Source organism: Solanum pennellii, chromosome 10 (assembly GCF_001406875.1).
Source record: "Solanum pennellii chromosome 10, SPENNV200".
NCBI lineage: Eukaryota > Viridiplantae > Streptophyta > Magnoliopsida > Solanales > Solanaceae > Solanum > Solanum pennellii.
The window spans coordinates 28,890,447-28,911,756 of record NC_028646.1 but is presented as its reverse complement, the minus strand read 5'-3'; the positions used below and the strand labels follow the sequence as shown (position 1 = coordinate 28,911,756).

The following is a 21,310-nucleotide window of genomic DNA, read 5'->3' as shown; positions in this document are numbered from 1 at the left end:
CCCCCCCCCCCCACATCCTAGAGTAAGGTAGAACGTTCTAAAAAAATCATTTGTTTGACAATGTATGACTCAGAATGAAGATAAAATACAAAATATTTGTAATAAATGTAAACATAGAATATATCATAAAAATGTAGGGAAACAGGGTGAGATGGGACATTTGAGTAATAATTTAATGCCATGTTGTAAAAAAATATTTTTTGCATGTTAAAACTGCAGCTAAAACTAAAAAGAATGGTATCACCCTTCCAGAAACTGTAGGAGAAGGGGGCTCTAATATGGTCCAAACATAATTAATTCCTTCTAATGTTTCTGGCTCTAGTATACAACGGTCATAAAGTAGAGAAAAATATCTTTAGATAAAACGATTGTTCTTATGGGTTTATCATTTTGTTTTGCTGAAAATCCCAGTTTTATTCATTATATTCAAATTGTGTATAATCCACACTTTAAAGGTTTTTCTATAAATATAACTATAAAGGCTATCTTTGATTATCACACTCAACACTTCCAATATATTCCTTGTTTATTTTATTATAATAATTGTAAAATAACTGTTACTTCTTATATGGGCCTTATTGTAAATGGTAATGATTATTTCACTACTACTGCCCATTTAATTGATGAAAATTGGACTTTGCAAAAAAGAATTTTAGGTTATAAATGTTGTGAAATGCATAAAACCGATAGTTATATAGCTCAAATAATTATAGATATTTTACAAACAACGGAATTTGTGATAAAATAATTAGTGTCACCTTAAATAATGCTTCTAATAATACATCTGCTGTTGAAATGTGAAATTCGTCTCTTCTCACTGTTTATATCGATGATTTTCATATTAGGTGTGTTCCACACATATATAATTTGATTGTTAGAGATGTAAAAGCAATGTATAATGATGGTTGCATAAATATTGAAACTATGTGTCATTTTATTTTTAAATGTCAACTTAAGTCTAGAGGTAGAGATTTTGAAAATCGTTGTCGTAAATTTAATCTTCCACCTGCAAAAGTTCCAAAATGAGTGTGTACTATATGAAATTCTTTAAATCAAATATTTGAAGTCGCTTATGAACATATGAAACTTTTACAAATGGTTTGGAATGCTCATAATTCAAATATGACATCTATACTTGATGATAATGAGTAAAATGACGGAACTTATAGAATTCTTAAAAGTGTTTTATTTGATTACAAAAAAAAAATTTACACTTTATTATCCAACTATTTGTTCTGTTTTACCTAATATTTGTATTATTTCTAATAAATTTTATGAATTCAAAAGTGAACCAAGATTTGAAGAATCCCATAAGAAAATGAAAAAAAATTTAAGAATATTTTATTCTTATTCCTCAAATTTATTAAACCGCTTGTTTTCTAAACACACATTACAAAGATGAAGGTGCATCACGAATAGTTGATAAATTTTATTTTAATTTTGGTGTTGATATGAAGATGATGAAACACCTAGTTGTCAAGATGTTAAAGATAGTGTAAAATTGAAGCTAGAAATTGTATGACTTGTATAATTCTAATAGAAGAAATGTAGTAAGTAATGAAGAACCTCAAAGTTCTAGGTGTAGATATAATGAAGATATTGATGATATGCTAGATTTTTATCTTGAACTTTCTCATAATGATAGAAATGATTTTGATGCATATATTAATTAAAATACAAAACCTATTACTGATCTTCTAGAACTGTGGAGCATTGCGGCAAGGTATTCCCAAAGCGGCAACCGTTTGCTCGAGAAGTGTTAGTTATTCAAGCATCTTCAATAGCTTCGGAAGGCACTTCTAGTGCAGCAAGATTTCAAATTGGAGAGCGTAGATATTCATTAGCAGCAGAGTAGCTTGGAGATATAAGTACTATTTAGAGATTGGACTAACGGCGAGAGAAGGATTTATGGTCGTTCACCTTTACCGATCAAATTTGAAAATGACGTTGATGAAACAATGCAAGAGTTTAGTGACGATGACATTTATGCAATGGAGGAACTATCTAATCAACCAATTCTACGGCATGTTACTAGAGAATGTTGAATGATTTAATAAATTTAAATGTCTATTATTATGAGTATGATAATTCGAGGCCTAATTCAAACAAACCCTTCATAGAAGGTGGCTGTGTAAGTAACATATTTTAATACTCTACTCATATTTTATAACTCAAAATTGTACTATTTACTTAATATAATAAAAGTCTATAGACTATTAGCCTTAAGTTTTTTTAATTATTGTCTTAAACTTAAATTTTCAGACTTTTAAAGTGTGAAATTTAAATTTTTATAGTTTTATAGTATAAAAGTTTGAAATTTAAATTTTAAAACTTTTAAAACTTGAAATTTAAACATTTAAATTTTTAAAGTTTTAAAGTTTGAAATTTAAATTTTCAAAGGGATAATGCACAAGTACCCCCCTCAACCTATGCCCGAAATCTCAGAGACACACTTATATTATACTAAGGTCCTATTACCCCCTTGAACTTATTTTATTAATGATTTTTTACCCCTTTTTGACCTACGTGACACTATCATGTGGGCCCAACGCTGGATGACTTTTTTTTCAAACTAGTGTTACGTAGGCCGAAAAGGGGTAGAAAATTACTTATAAAATAAGTTCAGGGGGATAATAGGACCTTAGTATAGTATAAGTGTATCTCTGGGATTTCAGGCATAGATTGAGGGGGTACTTATGCATTTTTCCAATTTTTAAACTTTGAAGTGTGAAATTTAAACTTTTAAATACTTTTAAAGTTTGAAAACTTGTATTTTATACTTTGAAAGTTTAAAAGTATAAGTTTTAAACATTAAAATTATAAAAGTTTTAATATTATTTGAGAAATGTTCCTAATTTTGTAATTTTAATAATTAATTTCTTTCAAGAAAATATATAGCCGTTGCACACAGTTTCGATCCCGATCCGGGACGGATATAGATATATTTTTCTGGAACTATCGTTTTTGTTTGTCCTGGTTCCAATACAGTTCCTCCCCATGGTAACCGGTTCTGTTCCTGTTCTAGTCGGTCCCGGTCAGGTAGTCCCGGTTCTGGTCCCGTTTCCAGTCATACATAGATAGACTTATAGCTACTTGGATTTTGTTTTCTAATGAACACTCGAATTGGCTTTTCTCTTTTGAATTCTCTTGAAAGTTAATTGAAATGGGTCTTACTTTCCGCATTAATATTTAAATTGATATTTATATTGGATTGTTCAAGTTAAGCAGGTTGGTTGGTACTCTCACGCCTATAGGAGTTCCTTGTGCCATGTCACGTCTAGGGTGGGGGCTCAGGGCTTCACATAAATACTTATATAAAGTTGAGCAGGTAGACACATGTATCCTACATTACATAACACATGTCAGACATCACATAGGACATTATTTGCAATGTATAGTGTCATATTGGACATATGTTTCAACTTGTATAAGTTTATACGTCTACTGATACAAAATCATAGTCGGAGAACATAAATATAATCTTGGACCAAATTAAAGGACACATTTATGTTTTACACCTATTTTTACCTCTTCTTTTTTGTAGACATTAGGATGATAATGTTGTTCATAAATAGTAATATGTATTTATATCATCGCATGTTGTCTCTTAGGAACTCTACGAATCCATAAGATGGTAGTCTCTAGCACTGATAATTTTAGGCTACAGTTGATCAGAAAAGTAATTATCATAGAATGGGTGAATTAAAAGCTTTTGATGATACAAAGACTGGTGTCAAAGGGTTTGTTGATGCTGGAACCACTAAGATACCTCAAATATTAATTCTACCACAAGAAAACAGCACAGATTCCTTCGATACATGTGAAAGACACTGCAATTTTCCAGTCATTGACCATGAAGGTATCGATGAGATGGATGTAATCAGGAATAAAAATATTTTCGAGTGAGATATGCATCAAAGACATGGGGTTTCTTTAAAGTGCTTAATCATTGTATTCCAATACATGTACTTGGTGAAATGTTGCGAGGAGTATGACAGTTTTTTGAGCAAGATATTAAGATTGAGAAACAGTATTGCAGTCGAGATATCACGAAAAAGGTGGTTGTTTCTAGCAATTTTTATTTGTATAACCCTTCTGTTCCAGCTGCAAATTGGAGAGTTTACATTTTTTTTTAGAATAGATTGGCTCCTAATCGGCCTCCCAATCCAAAAGAATTTTCAAGATCATGTAGGTATTGTTCTGACAATGATTTTCTCACAGTGCTTCTACAAGATCACATCGGAGGACTCCAAGTGCTTCACCAAAATCAGTGGGTTGATGTTCCTCCTATGTGTGTGCGCCTGTAATCAACATTGGAGATCTTCTGCATGCTAGTATTCCTTTTCTTTTCTATCCATATGCGATTGATACGAGTGAATATACAATTTTCCTATTTTGATTGTTTTTTTCAGCTCATATCAAATGAAAAGTACACAATTGTTGAACGTCGTATTCACAAAGAAAGTTGGACCAAGAGCCTCAGTTCGGTGCTTCTTTGGCACAGATTCAATGTCATCTTCCATGATTTACGGACCGATTTCTGAATTGTTGTCAGAACATAACCCTCCAAAATATTGTGCAACCACACTGAAAGACTATTGTGAGTACTTCCGTAAAAAAGTCCTAGATGGAACTTCTACATCATAGCGTTACAAGATCTAATCTTAATGTAATAAATAAATTTATAATGACAATTGAGAATTTTACTTTGGATGTTGGTTATTACCAATTGAATAGTGTCGTCGTGTTACTTTGAATACAATATTGCTTATAAATGCAACTTAAGTTTTGTTGTATCCTATTGTTAAATCCTCTGTTATGTAATGACAAAAAGTTCCATGTTATATATGTAGTGTAAAATTTAAAAGCCTTTGATGATACTAAGGCTGGTGTCAAAAGGAATGTTTGATGCTGGAAACACCGATGTGTCACAAATATTCGTTCAACCAACTGAAATAGAGGAATCTATAAGAAGTGGTGAAACAAATTTGAATTTTCTTGTGATAGATCCGATCAAGTATAAAAATATTATGGAAAAAGTTTGAGAATCATCGGATGCACGAGGTATAATTTCTTCCAAGTCATTGATCATGTCATTCCAATAGGTTTCCTCTTGTATAGGGTGAAAGTTGATTGAATACATATGTCCCTTGTGGGAAAGAAAAAGAGAGTCGGGAAAGTTGGGTACCTGACAAAGCATTCTTGATAAAGGTAAAGCAAAAAAATGCTACAGGATAAGGAAGGTTCGGACTCTTATGATGTGGACAAAGAGACAAAGAGCTACAAGATGTCAGAAGGATTAGGTGTGTGGATGAGCTCAAACAGACCTGAAAGTTGCGGGAATATTTGCTTCAATCAGCCATGCACCCTCTGTCATTGGTCTTGTACTTGAGAAACTATCACAACAATTCTATCATCTTATTAGTCAAATTTATTTTTACTTAGCAGGATTATCGTTTCTCTCTATATTCCACACAAATTCATTAAAAACATAAACCTATGTCATACCTTATAAGTTTTAGCATCTAAAGAAGACGGAGATGAAAATAATGAAGTATCCCAAAGAACAAAAATCTTTGGGAACAACATCCTAATTATAACACCATATTTTCTTCCTTTGACATAGCTGGAATGGGTCTATCAGATGAAATCCAAAAAAGCTTTCGCCTTCCTCGGGAATCATCAAAGATCTCTTTTAATATAAAACTAGAAGCATAGAAGCTATTGGATCAATGAAATTATGTGAGCATTTAAATATTTTTTTAATTATGTTAAAATGTTTTCTCTTCTTTTGTTTCACTCACATGTCAGAAATTAGGCATAATTTCCTAGGTGCATTACTTCTTTCTGGCAGTTATAGTTTGGCTTAATTGTCATGATTATGAGTGATTCAATGTTGTGAACGTTGTTGACCACTTAGTGGTTTTTTGGCAGAACGTGTAATGGTCATAGATGACCATTACTTCCTCATATTGAAATCTCATTATTCTTCCTCCATTATACCTTGTAACTTATGTAACTCCTAAAGTCATTATCTTCACAATTTACTACACCACTTATGTTCATATTTATTGCTAGGAATACTTCTTGTAGTATAAATAGTGATGATCTTTATTTGGTTTGAGAGACACATAACACACAAGAAAATATAGAGTGTATAAAGTTTGTCTAAAAGAGAGTTCTTATTAGTTTAAGGGAGGAATTCCTTTTTGTGGGGATTTAGACTCAACTCTTATCTAGATTTGAGTTATCTTTTGTGAACAGACTGTTGTATGATGTAGGGGAATAGTCAAAGTGTACTACTGCTTGACCGGTGAAAACATTTGCTCCAATGGGCTTGAATCCCTTAAAGGGAGCGAGACATCTGCACCTTAGCTTGAAGAGATTTTATTTCTTCATTTCATTTTTCAGTTGTAATCTTGTATTTTTGTTATCTTATAAGTTTTCACAAACAATTTTATGGAGACTCAACATGGCTACAATTAAAAAAAACTGTTGATGTCAAGATGGGTGATCTTAACAAGATATTTCTGTACAATGGTAACCATTTTAAGAGATTGAAGAATAAAATAATTTTCTACTTAAGTCTTCTCAATGTTTCTTATGTGTTAACCGAGAAGAATCCTAATAAAGAAGACATCACCCCTATGAATGATGATGAAACTATTTCTCATCTAGAGAAAGTAGAAAAGTACGGTGGTGATTCTTATAAGTATCGGTATTATCTTCCTAACTGTCTATTTGATAATTTTTGTGATTATTATGATAGAATTTACTATAGTGCAAAGAAAATTTGGAAAGCATTGCAGAGTAAGTATGATACCGAAGATGCTGGAGCGAAAAAATGTGCAGCTAGTACATTTTTTGATTTCCAAATAGTGGACGATAAATCAGTGGTAGATCCAACCCAAGACTTCATAATAATTGTTGGAGAGCTTAGGTCCGAAGAGGTTTAAATTGGACATAACCTTATTGTTTGTGGCATAGTGGATAAACTTCCACCGTCTTTGAAAAATATAAAAAAAACTATGCTCCACAAACAAAAGGAAACCTCTCTTGAAACTTTGATAATGAAAATTGCATGGAAGAAAAAGCAAGAGGTCGAGATGTACTTTTACAAACAGAAGAGAACAACATCACAATGAAGATAAATTTAATTAGTTCGAATAATGCTACTCTTGAAACTAACAAAAATACTTCTTTGAAGCCAAATAAGAAAAAATTCAAGAAAAATAATGGTAGACCTCCCAAGAAAAATAATGGTGAAAATAAACAAACACAACATCACAAAGTTCAAGAATAGTGACCATGTTTGTTTGTGGCAAGAGTGGGCATATTGCTCGATTTTCAAATTTTGGAAACGTGATCCTAACCCTATGGCATATGTTACCGAAGAACCTTTTGTGGCGGTAAGTACGAACATAAACATGGTTGAGAATGTTGATAGATGGTGGACTAATTCTGGGGCAAACCATCATATATGTTATGACAAAGACTGTTAAAAATATACTCATTTTGAGGAGCCCAACACTGTCATGCTTGGTGATGCTCACACTATTAAAGTACTTGGAAAGGGATATGTCGAATTGTGTTTTACTTCTTGAAGGATATTAACTTTAAAATATGTTCTTTATACTCCTTCCATAAGATAAAAATTAATGTCTAGTTTTCTTCTTAATAAAGAATGCCTTATACAGATTATTGAATCTGGTCAATAAGAAATAGTGAAGAAGGGTATTTTTGTGGGGAAGGGGTATGCATGTGATGGAATATTTAAGATGAATGTTGAGATGAATAAAACTTCTACTTCTGTTTATATGTTTTCTTCTACCAATTTTTGGCATGCTCATTTATGTCATATTAATGATCATTATGTTGGAACCATGAGTATTTTAGGATTAATCCCAATTTTTAAAAGGAATTCTTAAAATCATGAGTCTTGTAGTAAAGCTAAAATCAGTAAAAGACCTCATTTTAAAGTTGAGGGAAAAATTGATTTGTTAGAATTGATTCATACTGATATTTGTGAACTTGGTGAAATTCTCACTCGTGAAGGTAATAGATATTTTATCACTTTCATTGATGATTTTTCTAAGTTTACATATGTTTACTTGATGAAAAATAAAAGTGATTCTTTTGAAATTTCAAAACATATCTCCATGAAGTTGAAAATTAGTTTGGAAGAAAAATAAAATAAATTAGAAGTGATAGGTCTGTGAATATGAATCAAATTAGTTTAATTCTTTTGTTAGATTATTGGTAATAATTCATGAAACTACTCCTCATTACTCTCCTTCATCTAATGGAGTAGTGGAAAGAAAAAATAGAACTTTGGCTTAATTGACTAATATCATGCTGATTGAGTCACATGCACCTTTAAATTTATTGGGTGAATCTATTTTAACTACTTATTATGTATTGAATCGTGTACCTCATAAAAAGTCTAAATTGACACAGTTTGAATTGTGGAAAGGTTACAAGTCAAGTTTGGGATATCTATCAGTTTGGGGTTGTGTAGCCATTGTGAGGCTAATGGATCCCAAGATTACAAAGTTGGGTAAGAAAGTTGCTACTTGTGCTTTCTTGGTTATGCTTCAAATAGTACAACCTATAGATTTTTTAATCTTGAAGATAATATTGTGATAGAATTTGGTGATGCTATTTTTAATGAAAATAAATTTCTTTTTGATACTAAAAATAGTGGGGTTCAAAGGATTGAACAAAATATTTTGTCACTACCTAGTTCTTGTGCTTCTACTTTAATATATAAAGAAGTTGATGATGTTGAGTTAAGAAGAAGAAAAAGAGCTAGAGTATAAAAAGATTTTGGTCCTCATTTTTATGTGTTTAATGTTGAAAATTACCCTTTAAGTCTGAAAGAAGCATTATCTTCACATGATTCTATTTTTTGGAAAGATTCTATATATGATGAAATGGAATCTGTAGTTTCTAATAAAACTCTAAAATTAGTTGATTTACCACCAGGTAGAGAAACTATTGGATGTAAATGGGTCTTACGAAAAAAATTAAATCTGATGGATCTATTGATAGATATAAGGCTAGGCTAGTTGCAAAATGTTTTAAGCAACTAGAATACCTAGAATGTTTTGATACTTTTTCTCTGATAACAAAAATTACATCAATAAGACTTTTAATTGCTATGGATGCAATTTCTGATTTGCAAATTCATCAAGTGGATGTAAAAACAGTTTTTCTAAATGGAGACCTAAATGAAGAAATTTATATGGATCAACCCGAGTGTTTTGTTTAAGCAGGTCAAGAAAGCAAAGTATGTAAACTTACTAAATCCCTATATGACGTGAAACATTAACCAAAGTAGTGACATGAAATGTTTGGTTCATGCATGATTAAAAATGGTTTTAAAACAAATGATTGTGATAAGTGCATATCATAAGTCTTGGAATAATTCACATGTGATTATTTGCCTATATGTAGATGATTTGTTGATCTATGGCTCTACCATGAATGTTATTGATGAAGCTAAAAATTTTCTTAGAAGCCATTTTGATATGAAAGATCTTGGTGAGATAAATTTTATTCTTGGAATAAAAATAACAAGAACATGTGAGGGAAGTTTCCTTGACCAGTCACATTATGTTGAGAAAATTTTGAAAAAACATAACTTTCATGATTACAAGCATGTTGCTACTTCTTTTGATGCGAGTGTTCACTTTTTTCCTGTTGAAAGTGAAAAATGATGTAATAAATTAAAATGAATATGCTAGTATAATCGGAAGTTAGAGATATGTGACTGATTATATAGGCCTGGTATTGCATATGCAGTAGAAATACTTGGCAGGTTTACAAGCAAGTAGATAATGAACATTGGCATGTTGTAACAAGAGTTATGAGATATTTAATTGGAACAAAAAATTGTGGTTTGTTCTATAAAAAATATTCTGTTGTACTTGAAGGATTTTGTGATGCAGATTAGAACACTTTATCAGGTGATTCTTGTTCTACCACTGGTTATATATTTACTTAGTTAGTGGTGCTGTTTGTTGGAGATCAAAAAAGAAAACTATAATTGCTAACTCTACCATGGAGGCTAAACTAATTGTTTTAGCTTCAGCTAGTGAGGAAACGAACTTGTTAAGAGATTTATTATTTCAAGTTCCTTATTTTGAAAAACTAATTCCTTCTATTTTAATTCATTGTGATAGCACCGCTGCAATTGGTAGAGTTCAAATTCGTTATTAAAACAGTAAATCCATACCTATAAGTAGGAAACACAGAAATGTAACATCGTATTTGACAAATGGTACCATTAATGTTGATTATGTCAAATCTTGTGATAATCTTGAAGATCCTCTTACTAAGGCCTTAACAAGATTAAAGGTCTGGAGCACATCGAGGGAGATGAGATTGAAGACTATAAATCCTTGAGTCATATATGAGGAAACCCAACCTGGGGACTAGAGATCCTATAATCAGGTTCAAAGGTAAAAATTATTCATATGATGACTTCTTGTGAAAAATGCACTATATTTTTATTCCCTCCCTATGATGTGAGTGCATTGTTTCCTGTAGTTTGTGAATGTTGAGTTGATAAAACTCTTAATGAATATATGTAGCTCATATGGGTGGAGTGTTAAGCTTACAGATGCACTCCTGACAAATTTCACCTATGTGATTTGTGGAAGTAGGTCGCTTCCTATGATAATTTGGTTAATTCTCAAAAGCACAGATAAAACCCGGATAGCACATTGCCATAATGTGCTGGCTTTAAAACTCATGTCAACACCTCTATTATTATGTGTGATCATTGATATTTATTCCCCTTAAGCAGTCATAGTTCAAGTCTGAGACCACTACGACTCTGGAGCTAAAGTTATTGTTTCACTAACCGGAGGTTTAATGCAGAGCACACCTTCATTATGCATGATAGTCTTCCTTGAGCTGATATACTCTCTTATATAATATTATAATGAGTGGGTATTGGTGGTTCAATGAGATTCTTTGAGCATTTTAATACTTTTTTAATTATGTTAAAATGTTTTCTCTACTTTTGTTTCATTCATAAGTCAGAAATTAGGCATAATTGCCTAGGTGCATTACTTCTTTCTGGCATTTGTAATTTGGCTTAGTTGTCGTGCTTATTAGTGATTCAATGTTGTGAACGTTGTTGACCACTTAGTGGTTTTTTGGCAGAATGTGTAATGGTAATGACCATTACTTAGTCATATTGAAATCTCATTATCCTTCCTCCATTATACCTTGTAACTTATGTAAATCCTAAGAGCATTATCTTTAGTATTTACTACACCACTTATATTCTTATTCATTGCTAGGAAGACTTCTTGTAGTATAAAGAGTGACGATCTTCATTTTGTTTGCGAGACACACTACACACAAGAAAATATAGAGTGCATAAAGTTTGTCTAAAAGTGAGTTCTTATTAGTTTAAGGGAGGTGTTCCTTTTTTCTGGAGATTTATACTCAACTCTTGTCCAGAGTTGTTGAGTTATCATTTGTGAATAGGTTGTTGTATCATGGAGGAAACAAGTCAGAGGGGACTACTGCTGGACCAGTGAAAACATTTGTTGTTGTGGGCTTGAATCTTCTTAAAGAGAGCGAGATATCCGCGCCTCAAGTTGAAGAGATTTTATTTCTTCATTTTATTTTTCAGTTTTAATGTTGTATTTTTGTTTTCTTGTATGTTTTCACTAACAGAATCTAACTGAGAATAAATAGCGAAGAAAATCCAACATTAAAAATACCGGAAGAAGGAATTTGTCTTCAATTTTTTCTCCCTTCTAAAAGTAAAGTTAAAGATAAAATATATAGGTCACAAAATTGAACAGAAGGTAACCTTCACGTAGAAAGAGGACGTCCAAATTATTAAGTAATAGTAAAGCCTTAAAGGATATTCAATGTACATCAATTGTATGTAGTAAATTGCAAACAATGAAATAGTTATCAGAATAAGAATTCAAAGAGCTCTTATTCAAAACTTGTAAAGCTTAAAATCCCATATTTGCGTCTCATTTGGACGAAACTCAACTACTTCAACAGTGATTCCACCTTTGTAAATATCATTACTCTCAAACAATCTTGCTTCAACAGGAACGTCAATGCCTTTCTTCCTATCAAAATATCCCAATTTTACTTCCATCTATGCAACTCCTCTCATTTCTGGGATATCCCCACTTCCTTACAATCTTGCAAGGTGCACAGTGTTGGCCTGATTTTCAGCATCAACTTCAGTCTCATAATTAACAAACCTAAAACTTGACTTAACAGATTGAATAAGGCTACTGTCGCACCCATTTACCAACTTGAACACCAAATAAGCAGCATATTTTGTATTTGGTGACAATATTTTTGTGCTTATTGTTCCACGAATATCTAATTGATGTACAACGATAAGATATGTCACTTTAGAGAATCAGCAAAATAATTGTAAGAAACATTTGTAAGGAAAACTTACAAAAAATAATAATAAAATTAAATAATACGTAGGACTTTAGCTCTTTAGTAGGTGAACCAGATGAGTCAATTTTAAAATATAATTAAATGATTGAGTCATACATAATATTATTTAATTAGCTTTTTACAACACTTTTTTTATAAAAAAAAAATTACCATCAAAACATTGAGAGGAACCTGTGCACCATCTGAGTTTGCACCATATAAAGACTTGTTGGTAGTTAAGACATTCCTATTAATGACATCTCGTTTCAAGGCTGTGAACCACCTTTTCTAAACTATAAATGAATATTTACCATCTTTGTTGTGTGCTAATGGAACCTCATTAATCATATCATATACATATTATTATTTTACTATACTATACTAATAGGGGGAAACACTTAAGTTCTAAGTTGGAGAATTAGCTTTCAGTTTAAAATAAATCATTTAACTTTTTTTTGTAAAATAATGTAAATACATTAATATATCAGACAAAATAGAACATGTCATTTTATCTACAAGTTTTTGACATTTACTATATTTTTTAAATTTTGGTTTCTAGTTTTGTGTTTGATATCTGCTTTAGAGCCTAACTAATTCTAATTGGATCGATGTAGGACCCTATTCGGGAAGATTTCCTACTACAAAATTTTTCATATACAGAGTTCGAACCACAAACCTCTGGTTTAAAGAGGAGCAACCACATCCGCTGCCCCAAATTCTTTGATGGTGACATTTGATCATGGTTGTATATTAATCTAATGTCTCGTATCTAAATATATTATTTATGCAAATTTTCCAAGTTGAGTCATTATCAGTTATGGAGTATTAATTATCAGTTAGTCTCTTTCACTATCCCATATGAGTATGCGTATAGAATTCATAATTTAATTTATGATATTTTTGTATTCAGCCGAAATTGTCATAATGTTAGTTCAGTGCATATTAAAATGAAGGTAATAATTATTTATAACTGTAGGCTACACATAAATGAAGGTAATATCATCTTTCACGTTCTAATATTTGTTTGCATTAGTAAAGAAATAAAATATCGTACAGAGGGAGAAGTAAGTGTAAAGAGGGAGGAAGGAAAGCAAACTGCTTTGTTGAATCAAACCCCTCAAAGGAAAACGTATTTGCACATGCGAATTATATCATTATCATAGTTGTGTATAGTTGAATTCTTACAAACTAATAACTTATTGAGCGAACAACTACAACTAGCTGACTAAGTTAACATTTAAGCTAATGCACATTATATAACTAACGTAACTAACTATAAGTATAAACACAATCTCAATACAACGCCCCTTCCCCTGTCAAGTGGGATATGAGGCCTTCATAGCAAACTTTGACATGATGCAAGTTTGTTTTACACTAATGAGATCTTTGGTCCATAGGTCAACCAACAATATAATGTAGGCAAATAAGGTCATCTTGGACCTTGTCTCGAACAAAAATATTGTGAACTTCTATATGTTTAGTTCTCTCAGGAAAAAATAATTTCTTGCAATATGTAGCGCAGATGGACTATCACAATGTACTGCATTATATTCAACATACTTCTTTATATCTCTAGGCGGAATGACCAGGGAAATCCCTTTACTTGGCTTTGTTTGTCAATTGGATCCTCCTACTCATCACTTTGTCAACCAAACCCTTAAACTCATCGGAACACAATATTCTTAACCCCTATGACCTTTAAGTGAAACTTATGTGTCATTAATATTGGTGAGTTTGAAATATGTGTGATTACACGCGCTTCAAAATGAGTTAAAACAATATTTTACTTTTAAGAAAATCAATTTAACAAAGTTAAAATATAAGATTCATCTTCTTCAACACTCCTTCACCCACTCACCCGCCCATTCTTCTTCTCCACCAGCCCGTTCTCCCCTACCCATCACCACAACCCTCAACTTTCTTTTTTCTCTAGCCCCACATTCACTCTTCTTCTTCTTCTTCTTCTTCTTCTTCTTCTTCTTCTTCTTCTTCTTCTTCTTCTTCTTCTTCTTCTTCTTCTTCTTCTTCTTCTTCTTCTTCTTCTTCTTCTTCTTCTTCTTCTTCTTCTTCTTCTTCTTCTTCTTCTTCTTCTTCTTCTTCTTCTTCTTCTTCTTCTTCTTCTTCTTCTTCTTCTTCTTCTTCTTCTTCTTCTTCTTCTTCTTCTTCTTCTTCTTCTTCTTCTTCTTCTTCTTCTTCTTCTTCTTCTTCTTCTTCTTCTTCTTCTTCTTCTTCTTCTTCTTCTTCTTCTTCTTCTTCTTCTTCTTCTTCTTCTTCTTCTTCTTCTTCTTCTTCTTCTTCTTCTTCTTCTTCTTCTTCTTCTTCTTCTTCTTCTTCTTCTTCTTCTTCTTCTTCTTCTTCATACAAATTAGTAGCCTCAAATTCTTCTAAAATTTACGTTTTTTAAGTTTGAAAAATATTAGTATCATTCTTTTATTAGATGGTTTCAACGAGGAGATGTGGATAATGTGAAGGATGATTGTGACTACTGAAAATTTTCAAACTCCATTCATAAGCTTGAAAAAACTTAATAAATGAGTATTTCTGAATTTGTAAAATTAAGTAAAAATTTTTGTTGGGGTTCATTGAGTTTGTGTTGGTGAACTTGTAGTTGAATTTACAAGTTATATCAAGAATAATATAATCTAATGGGTATGAATCTAGTGCTACATTTCTGACCTAATATGAAGAAGATTACTATTTGAAAAGTTTAAGAAATTAAAAAATTGATCTATTTGATTTTTATTTTATTTTTTTAACACTTAATTTTGCATGTGGCACTAAAAATGATGTGGAATTCCACGTGTAATTGCGTCATTACACGCACACTGAACGCAGGAGAAAAGGACTGAAAATATTGTATTTTTATGGTTTTAAGGGTCTAGTTGGCAAAGTGATAAGATTGAGGGTTCAACTGACAAATCGAGCCAAGTACAAGGGTCTTTCAAGTCATTCCGTCATATCTCTATCAAGTGTGTATTTTTTCTTTCAGCTACTCAATTTTTCTATGACATATTTGGGAAAGTCAATTTAATCATGTCATCTTTTATTAAGGTAGTTATTGAAGTCATGTTACATGTATTCTCTCCCATTCTCCATACATGAAATTTGATAAATCTTTCGAAATCCTTCTTTACGATATATTGGAACCCTTTAAGATTGTCAAATATGTACCTTTGAGAACTCATCTTTACATGATACCACATATTAGCAACTAATAAGGAAAGACAATCTCAAGATATGTTCTCTGTACTCTTTCTGTTTTTGCAATCTTTTAGATCTTTCATATCTTGTTTGTATCCCTTATTTCATGGAATCTTTTATCCTTCTTTCTTAGTTTCCTTTGTATTGTAACAATCTCTGCTCCTTATGTATTTAAATATGGTTAATGTTATCTACAAATATATAGCTTTCTACAAAATACTTCTATCTTTATGGTACCAGAGAAGCTCACGCTCTAACGAGTAACAATTTGAACAATAATACTTCCAACCAATCTTACAACCAGTAACAAAAACTCAGGATTCTCCCCCTCTCAAACATTCATGAATCCATTAAATCAAGGAAGTTAACATGTTTCCATCAATCAGCACACCCAACTGCCTATACAGCTTGATGGAAGCACCAACTATGTCACCTAGAAGGCTCAATTTTCGATGCTCTTTGCCTAGGCTATGATCGGACTTCCAAAATTGATGGTACCCTTTCCTTTTCCATCTCCAATTGATCCAAGATATCAACCATGGAGTCTAGACAACCTTCTTCGTCATGCTCTCATGACGTCTGTTGATCTTACCATAGCCTCTCTAATTGCATCTACATCTTCTGCGCACTTTTCTTGAACGAAATTAGCACAAAAATATGCCAACAAAAATCAAACTCGTATTTACAGTCTTCGTGATTCTCTCAGCAGCCTTCTGAAGGGAACCAAGTCCATTGGTCAATATCTCAATGAGATTCGAGCCATATCAAAAGAACTTGCCATTGTTGGATCTCCCATTAACACTGATAAACTTGTCATTAAATTTCTTAGCGGCCTTGGACCAGAAAATAATGCCACTAGCTATACGATTTGTGCTCGTGAAAACCCCATCACTTATGAAGATATTTTCAAAAAACTCAACAGCCGCGAATTGTTCCTACTTCACACACAGCCTAAGATGCGACCCCTTACTGGTCCTCTTACTGCCCAATTTAATTAGCATTCGACACAAGTTGATCGACAACACCAGAACAACAATCGTACAAACCAACTGGTGTTAACTATTTAGGCCATCAAAACAACCCCAATCCGTACAGAAACAACAATCAGCGAAATTCTAATAATAATAAGTGGCGCTCTCGGAACTCCAACAATAGAACTCGAGTTCACTGCCCAACTGTGTGACAAATATGGACATATTTCTCGTGTTTTCCTCTCTCCGAACCACAATACGAATGATCTACAAGCTAATTTTTTCATAACTACTAGATCAACAAACCCAAATTAGGTCATGGATCTAGTGCATCACATCACATTTCCTCAAATACTCAGAATCTGCATGCTTAGTTTGAGTACATAGGGACAGATGATGTTATAATTGGTGATGGTAACAGTATTAAAATAACCCACACCAGACATACTACTATGCCCACTTCCTCTCGTAATTTTTTTCAAAAAGATGTTTTATGCGCTTAAGATATTCATAACAATTTTATTTAAGTTCCTCTATTTTGTGAGCAAAATATAACCTCTATTGAATTTTTCCCTACCTTTTTTTGTGAAGGATTTGAGAATGCGAGGATCTTTGGATCAAGGACCGAATAGGACGCGGATTTATGAGTGGACTAGCTCTTCTCCAACACCAGCTACCTACTTCACCACTGCTGCAAATCTCTCATCACGTACACTTTGGCATCGTCGTCTTGGTCAACCACATCATAAAGTTCTTAATTCCATTGTTTCTAGAAATAAGTTGGTTTTTTCTTCCTCCTCTCAAGAGAGCTGTAATTCCTGTATTTACAATAAAAGTCATCATTTACCTTAGTCCACATCCACCTTAACCAACTCTTATCCATTAGAAATTTTATATACAGATGTCTGGGACCGTCTCCCATTCCTTCTCAAAATGGTACTCGCTTTTATGTCATATTTGTTGACCATTTTACAAAAATATATGGCTTTTCGCACTCAAGCACAAATTTGATGTAACTTCCATATTTCTTAATTTCAAACTCGTGGTCGAAAGGTATATTAACTCAACAATTATCATTGTATATTCATATGGTGGTGGTGAGTAAGAAGGCTTAACTAAGACGCTGGTTAACATGGGCATCCAACATCTATTTCACCCCATTATACACACCAACGAGTTGGTACTGCTGAACATCGCCATCGACATAAGTTGGAGACAACATTAACTTTACTACATCAAGCCTTTATTCCTCTTCAATGTTGGTCTTATGATTTTCAAACTGTTGTGTACCTCATTAACTGTATGCCCACAACTATCATTCAAGGAAAGTCTCTATTTGAATCTCTTTTTCATGTCAACCCCAATTATTCCTCGCTTCGTACCTTTGGTTGCTTATGTTATACCTGGTTAAAACCCTACAATAACCATAAGCTGAAACCAAAATCTTGCCCTTGTGTCTTTCTTGGTTACTCTGTCACCCACCATTTTTACCAATGCCTTGATCCATCTACTTCAAATATATTTCTCTCTTTTCATGTAATATTTCAGTAAACGCATTTTCCTTTTGAATCTATTCCTCATGGCCTGCCTCTGGTTACACCACAAGGAATACATTCATGGCTTGATAACTCAACCACCAACCATCTATGTCGTCCTGAAACCATATCTGCTCCTGTTTCTCTAACAGATATTCTATTAGTGCCTATGTCAACTCGTGTTTTACCGATGTAGTACACGCCACCATCATCTTCTTCATCCCCATTGCACACACATTTGCATTCCACATATTTTTCTGCTACTCAGAATGAAAAGACTAATCCTTTATCCTCAACGACTGTTCCTGCCTTGAGTGAATATGGTCATGCCTCTCCTTTGTAATAAGTAAGTTATGTTTCCCCTCAACCACCTAATTGTGTTGTACCCGCTCTCAGCATAATGTTACTAAGCCTAAAAATCCTATGAACTACTCTATTTTTGTTGTTTTACTGACACAACAGTGCTTCCCCAAACTTACGAACAAGCAGTTTAACATGATTCTTAGCGTGATGCAATGTGTAAGGATATTGCCACTCTTGTTAAAAACAATACTTGGAGTTTAGTTCCTAAATCTCAAGCACAAAATGTAATTGGATGCAAGTGGGTTTTTCGAATTAAACACAAACAAGTATTGTTTTTAACAAGAGTGACAATCTCTTCAAACATTGCATCACGCCAAGAATCATGTTGAACTACCTATTTGTAAGTTCGGGGAGCCGCTGTTGTCTTAGTAGAAACACCCAAAGAAGAGTAGTCCGTAGGCTTTTTAGGCTTAAAAATATAATGTTGAGAGTGGGTATAAACAAGAGTAGGTGGTTCAAGGGGAGCAAAACTTACTTGTTGCAAAGGAGATGCAGGAGCATCTTCACTCAAGGCAGGAACGGTTGCAGAGGATAAGGGAGTAGTCCCTTCAATCTGGGTACCAGTAGGAAATGTAGAATGCGAATATGTTTGCAACACATGTATATCGAAGGTTGCGTTAATGGTTCAAACATGTTTGCATGCACTGCTGCAGTGGCTTCTTATTTAGATACTTTGATTCTGCGTAGAAAACTTGTCCTTTTTTTAGATTGACATCTAACACATAATATCTCCTCTAATTTTAAACTAGATAAACCTTTTAATTTTACTGTCGCATTATGATTTTTATTTTGTTATAGCTCAGGTGCATAAGATTAATTCTCAGATAACATAATATAGATTGAATCTGACTCATCTTCCCTCCATGATAGGAAAGCTTTTATGTTTAATTTCAAAATACTATTATATCATTTATCCCAAACATGACATAGTTGCTTGAGAATGTTAGTTGCAATATAGATATCAAGTTTTTCTTCATATTCTAAACATGATATGCATTTTCAATTTGCACTTGTCTTGAGCTATGACAAGGCATAAACACTATCTTTCCAATTTGAGTTATGGACATTTTGAGAATTATTTTCTGCCATCATTGCTTGACTTCCTTTATCCACACTCATCTTGATAGGATTTTTCACATGAATGGTCATGTGACTGGAGAATCTTAAATCGACAGTCTAATTATATTCACTTGCCAATTTTAGTTATAAACTTCAACTTTTTTTTGTACCAACAGTTTGTGGTGTAGCGTTCTTTCTTTTCAAAATTGTAGAAAATGTCCCTTCATAGGTTGTTGAAATCTTGGTTTGCCTTCTAGTAGGCTCACTGATCTTTTTGATCTTCTCTCTTTATCCTATTATTGTAGCCGTGAAGAAAGCCTTATCTTCATCTTTTATACACAAAAGATTTAATAAAAAAGCAATTCTTTAATTTTAAATACAAACAAAAGGAGAATCCTAATAATAATCAAGCAAATAACTAGAAAATGTTTGAACTATGAGTCAAACGAGAAAATGCAATGCATAATAATTTAAAAGAAGGACAATAAAGTTGTAATCAAATTAAGAATATAAAAGAAATGAATCTGGAATCATGACGTTTACCCCATTTCCAAGAGTAAGGGTTATCACTTTCTGAAATGACAAGCTCTCTTGGTTCTATTGTTATACACTTTTTTCCACTATGCTTATCAAGAAAAAACATTCAGAAAGAAAAAAAGAAAATTTTCGTCCGATGAATCTAAATTTATACAATGTATGATCAAAGAAAGTATTTCTTAGTATTTTTTTTCTTTGCAAACATATTCATCTTTCTTGTTTGGATGGTTGCTACTCAAATATATTCATAATGGTGTAGTAGGAAGCACTCAAAGAGAACATTGTTCAATTTGAATAACCTAAACTTTGGAGAGAGAAATGGAATAAAAACTGACACTCTTTATCCCTCCTACCCAACAAAATAAGTACAGAATAAACATCAAGTGATAAGTGTGACATTCAATGAATTGTACATAAAATTTTAAGAGATTAGATTTTAAATTGTGGTGAATATAAAAAAATACTAGGTGATCATTTGTTTGTACCTAGCTGAGCTATCAGAGTACTTTGGTATCATGAGAAGAGCTAGAGGAAGGAAAAGAGTTCAATTGAGTCATCTTGCTCAAAATTAGAGTGATGCAAATATGATTAAGTGATTTTAAAAATTATACATGAACAATTGAATTCACTCAACATAATGAAAAATTCCTACTTAGGTATGAAGAAAGTTCATAGATTATTTTAGCTTATGATTTTAAACCCTAGATGTGATACCTTGTATTTATTTTTATCTCTATACATGACTTCATGACTCCAACGGTATAAGAGGTAGAAACATATGAACATACTAATTAAGAATTTATCTTAACCCAAAACTTCCATATAGAGTATGAATTTATGTGTAATAAATCATAATAAATGCAACAACTATAAGATATGTGCCCACAACATAAAAAATAACAAGTTAAATGTTAATAACTATAAAAAATTCATCCATGAATCTTTAATCTTGATTTAGCCTCCTATTGGAGGCAACAAGTATCGATAAATAATTTAGATATGTACACAACGTAGATATAAATATTATAAAATAAATAAAATCATAAATTTTAACCACATCTTAATTGAGTTTTACCAATTTACCTCCATCAAGGAGAAAGGGAAAATCACAAAAACGAAAAAAGAGCTCCTTTTTGGTGTTGCAAACAAGAGGAAACTCAAATCCATCAATTATTTCTTGATAATGATGGGACAAAAATTTTCCCTAAA

The 21,310-nt window shown here is 32.4% G+C and overlaps 1 pseudogene; it reads left to right on the top strand.

Moving 5' to 3' along the window:
* LOC107001195 overlaps nt 1–4,647 on the top strand; it is a 14,652-nt pseudogene extending 10,005 nt beyond the window's left edge.
* Nucleotides 4,648–21,310: the final 16,663 nt, after the last annotated feature.